We start from the raw sequence: 6,000 nt of genomic DNA, 5'->3' as shown, positions 1-6,000 counted from the left end.
AGATGGCAGAGGTAGAGTCGATGGCGAAGGTGAATCTCACCAGATATGATGTGGAGTGGGTGCATGTGATAAGTGAAGGGTGGGCTAGCCCATTGAGAGGGTTCATGAGGGAGAGTGAGTACCTTCAGAGTTTGCATTTTAATTGTTTGAGGATGGAAGATGGCTCTGTTGTGAATATGCCCCTTCTGATTGTGTTGGCAATTGACGATGAAACAAAAGGGAGAATTGGCTAATCTTTGCATTTTGCTTTGGTTGGGCCTCTTGGAGATTGTGTTGCTATTCTTCAAAGGTTAGTCTTCCTTTTTCACCAAATTAAATTAAACCCTTCTTGTTTCTAGGTTAGTTTATTGTTCAATACTTGAATTGTTATGAACATTTATTTTAACGATGAGAACTCTGCGTATCTTGTATCGTATCTCGTGTTCTGTATCAATGCAACATTTTTTGCTTGTGAACTTTTCCGTAGAACTCAGCGGAGACATTAGGTTTACACGCAAGGGAATTAGGGATACTTGGAGATTGAAGTTTCAACCATGAGTAGAGTTTTATAGCGCAACTGCCACATCAAAAAGAGAAATACAGAGTCAGTTAGTAATTTAGAGAAATTGTGGGAAACGCACAATGGGAAGGAGAAGCAAACCTAGGAGGTGCAGCAGCGGTGATATAGGGTGCAACCGCCATGTTAGCTTTTTGAGGTTACGAAGAGATAGGGGAGGGGGAACGCACTATTTGAGCTTGAAGAAAACTTCAACCAGATACAATACTCGCTCAGCTCTGAAGATGAACTTCAACAACAATGCCCTTTTGATCCTCCCTGGAATCAGAACCTCCTTCTTTTATTTATTTATTAGCAATGTTACCCAAGGTTGCGAGAACTGAACCGGTCAATGAATCGGTGGAGTGACTGGTTCAATGGTTTAATAGTTCAATTGGGGTTCAATCGGAGTTCAACCGATTTAATTAAATATAAAATAAAATTATTAAAAATTTAATACATAATTTGAAATATTTAAATTCAATGAATTGTAAGCTAATAAAATTCAAAATTTTATAATTTCACATAATGAATTATCTATAATTTACCATTAAAAGTTCCAAATAACTTCAAACATCAAAATTTATAACTAAAAATAAAATCCAAATACGCATAAGTAAACTAACATGAAAAATGGATACTAATAAACTATTAAAGACATAATTGTAACCAAGTTATAATGTTCAATTCTAATTCCAAGATATAAGTCAGTAACAACGAGTTATAACGAGTAGGTCAAATATAGTTTGTCGTGTTCATAGAACTTTTTTAGTTGGATTTCTATAAATGATTTAAAAGATAAAGAAAGATATAATGCATCGGCCCAAGAGCCCATGAACCATAAGTCCATAAAACAATGGAAAAACACTTACTTTATTTAGCAGCATAAAGCACATCAACTGCCCTTTTCTCACAAACCACTAAACCAAACGTTTTTTGGTCAATTGTTCAGTAGTTTTCTTGGGTCCAATCTTTTTGTTTTTGATTTGGTCGATTATGATCTCTGTCCGAACCAAACTGATGAATAGTCACGCTTAAATTAGTTCGACTGGTCAATCTGATTCGATTTTCAAACATTGCTGCCAAAGTATATGGCACCCACAAAAACGGTTATAACATTGCATGTTAAAATATGATATAAAAATACAACTATACAATAGTAATAACTAAACACTAAAGATACTACTTACATCGGTTGATCATAACATATCCAACCTCACCCTCGTCTGCACAAACCTAACCTCTCTCATATGATAGGATGGAGAAAATCCTCACCACCTACAATGCAATCATTTTACCATTATCAACGAAATAAATAAACCTAAATTAATGCACTAAACGATATAATTTTATCAAAATAACTTCGTTAGGTTACCAACAAGAGGTGCCACTAACTTTAGCCAACTCCTATTTGGACTACATCCCAAGACGCATGAAGAAAATAAAAATAAGGGATTGTGAACATTTTTTTTAGTAATTGGATGTTTTATTCTGTAAATATTGGACATTTTTTATTTGTTAGGATTTGTGAGTTGGAATTTTATTCTTAAGCGGTTGTGGTTGTTTCTTTTTTTATAATTGGATATTTCTTTATTTGTAAGAGAAACATCTGCATTCCAAATCCCAATACATTTTCTACTAAGGGACGAAAAAAATTTGACAACATACAAAAAAAATCCAAATTATATAAAAAAATAAAATTACATGAAAAAAGCATCCAAATCACATTGAACTCATTCTCTTGGGTTGTGGATATTTCTTTCTTTGTAATTGGATGTTTTTTTGTAATTGGATGTTTCTTTTATCTAAACGCTAATACATTTCCTACTAAGGGATGAAAAAACATCCACAATATACAAAAAATACAAATTATATCGAAAAAATTCAAATTTCAAGAAAAAATTCCAAATTACATCGAAAAAAATTCAAATCCCATTAAATTCATTCTCATGGGTTGTGAATGTTTCTTTATTTGTAATTGAATATTTTTTGTAATTGGATGTTTCTTTCTTTGTAAAAGAAACATCCGCATTCTAAACCACAATACATTTCCTACTAAGGGACGAAAAAATATTCACAATATACCAAAAAAAATATCCAAATTATATCGAAAAAATATCCAAATTATATGGGAAGGATGGCGACGCGCTGTAGCGCAATGGAGGAGTGCTAGCGAGGGCAGGGGAGCGACGCCATGGGTGACGGAAGAAGTGCGACGTGATGGCAGGGGCGCAAGACGATGGGCGACAGCGGCGCGATAGAGGGCGGGAAGCAAACGTCAACGGTGACAGACGTCAACGACGCCATGGTTGGGAGGAAGAGTGATTGAAAGAGGATGAGAGATCGTATAGTGAGTGATATAAGGCTTGCGATTGTACGACACAGATATGTAGAGAGTGCAAAAACCTAATTTTTTTAATTTCAAAATTAGATTTACAGGGGAGTTGGCTGAGTTTTCTTATAGGGGAGTTGACCCCGTATACTTTTCCTTATAAAAAGTATTACCTAAAAGCCAATGACCAATCAAATGTACTGTAAGGTCTCAATGTCGGAAAACACCAAAAAGTCTATGAATGGAGTAGTATCAAAAGACCTATTAGCTAAATAACGTTTAGGTTAGTGACGCGACACATGCAACGGTATTACAGTACAACCATGCCAACATGGTAAAGGACCAACTATACTTTCTCAACTTATCCAGATTGGTAACAGAGGGCAACCATCGAATGTGAACTCAAGTCCCGAGCTTATTTATAAACAGTTGGGTCGATAAATGCATAATAATGTATGCCAAAGCATAAATCTTTACAGTATTCTCATTGGTATCAGTTGGAGAATCCAAAATCTCCCTTGAAACTAGGTATCAGTGATAGTGTACTTCATAATATACTTGTCAAACGGAAGCTCACCAAATGACCAAATAACTCCTACATCAAATCTATGCAGACTTCACCTCGGGCATAAATTGCTCAAAATCTTAAAGACAGTTACTCACAACCTCACCATCTATTGAAAGATCAAACTAATAATCAACATTCTACAACATAATCGTACACTCCCCAAATGACATATGAAGAATGTGCTTCTTTGGATGACATCACTTTATAAATGCACTAATAAGGATCTCATCGAACTTTACTTATGAAACTTGGCAAGATGGTACAACCTAACAAGTTAAAATTAAGGGATGATACGATCATGTAATGGCATCTTCTACTGCCTCATCATATTAATGATACAATGGTTCGGCCAGAAAAAAAATCACACAAAATGCATGGATATATTTAGATCATGTTCAATCAAAGCTCAACCCAAACTAATAGCACGTTCGGATTAATTTTTTAAGACCAATCTCACATGCTTCAAATATACAACTAATCGATTCTTAAACACAATGTATCACAACCAAATTTCTAACATCGAACAATCACCTATATGCCGCTCTATGAATCTGACATGAGCTATAAGACAAGTCTACAATTATCAACATGTTACCATCTAACATGATATAACAATATAATTAAAAAAATTAATAAATAGTAACACATGATAAATTCACACTAAAGATATCTATTATACTCAAACCACTATAGAAAATAATTAAAAATATTAAAATTACTAACCCCTTGATTTATGACACCTACCGTATGGGCAATTCTATTTATCTGGTATAGTTGATCCAGATAATCCCATCACTCTTTGTTGCGTGTTGCAGTGAATCCCGATGTGACATCTCTTGGCAGTGTTTGAGGATGCTAAATCGTAACTTTAGATAATGTTTTAATCATCTACCTCTTCTATTAAAACGACTTCACACCAGATTTATATAGCATCCCGCTTCACACTAATTCGTGGGATTTCACCATGATTTAAGCAGCCTCCACATTAAATCATGGCCTTTCACCATGATTTATCCACACTGCATAAATACCACAATTTACCTCCCTGCGCTTATGGTAAATCGCTGTGTGTTTGCTATGTTTTATGTTAGTAGCTTTTCGCGCACGCAAATCTTTATATTCATCGTAATTTATTGCATTCTGTACCTAAAACAGGTTTAGATACCATGATTTAGCCTAGCTTTCCCATTGTAATTAATTGCTGGTTTTAGTAGATAGTGCTAGCGAGGGCAGGGGCGCAACGCCATGGGTGACGAAAGGAGTGCGACGTGATGGCAAGGACACAACACGATGGGTGACAACGGCGTGATATGGGGCGGGAGGCAAATGTCAACGGTGACAGACGTCAACGACTCCATGGATGGGAGGAAGAGTGATTGAGAGAGGATGAGAGATCTTATAGTGAGTGATTTTATGGCTTGCAATTGTACGACGCAGATATGGAGAGAGTGCAAAAACCTATTTTTTGAATTCCAAAATTAGATTTACAGGGGAGTTGGCTGAGTTGCCTTATAGGGAAGTTGACCCCATATACTTTTCCTTATCAAAAACATTACCTAGAAGCCAATGGCCAATCAAATGTACTGTAAGATCTCAATGTCAGAAAACACCAAAAAGTCTATTAATGGAGTAATATCAAAAGACCTATTAGCTAGATCACATTTAGGTTATTGACGGAAGATATGCAACGGTATTACAGGACAACCATGCCAACATGGCGAAGGACCAACTATACTTTCTCAACTTATCCAGATTGGTAACATAGGACAACCATCGAATGTGAACTCGAGTCCCGAGCTTATTTATGAACAGTTGGGTCGATAAATGCATCATAATGTGCCAAAGCATAAATCTTCACAGTATTCTCATTGGTATCAGTTGGAGAATCCAAAATCTCCCTTGAAACTAGGTATCCGTGATAGTGTACTTCATAATATACTTGTCAAGCGGAAGCTCACCAAATGACCAAATAACTCCTAAATCAAATCTATGTAGACTTCCCTTCGGGTATAAATTGCTCAAAATCTTAAAGACAGTTACTCACAACCTCACCATCTATTGAAAGATCAAACTGATAATCAACATTCTACAACGTGATCGTACACTCCCCAAATGACATATGAAGAATGTGCTTTTTTAGACGACACCACTTTATAAATGCACTTATAAGGACCTCATCGAACTTAAACCACTACTCATGAAACCTGGCAAGATGGTACAACCTAGCAAGTTAAAAATAAGGGATGATGTGATCATGTAATGGCATCTTCTACTGCCTCGTCATATTAATGATACAATGGCTCGACAACAAAAAAAAAATCACACAAAATGCATGCATATATTTAGGTAATGTTCAATCAAAGTTCAACCCAAACTAATAGCACGTTCGGATTAATTTTTTAAGACCAATCCCATATTCTTCAAGTATACAACTAATCGATTGTTAAACACAATGTATTACAACCAAATTTCTAACATCTAACAATCACCTATATGCCGCTCTATTAATCTGACACGAGCTATAAGACAAGCCTACAATTATCAACATGTTACCATCTAACATAA

Source organism: Arachis ipaensis, chromosome B10 (assembly GCF_059453495.1).
Source record: "Arachis ipaensis isolate K30076 ecotype BB chromosome B10, ASM5945349v1, whole genome shotgun sequence".
NCBI classification, from domain to species: Eukaryota; Viridiplantae; Streptophyta; class Magnoliopsida; order Fabales; family Fabaceae; genus Arachis; species Arachis ipaensis.
Note: the sequence above shows the minus strand (reverse complement) of the source record.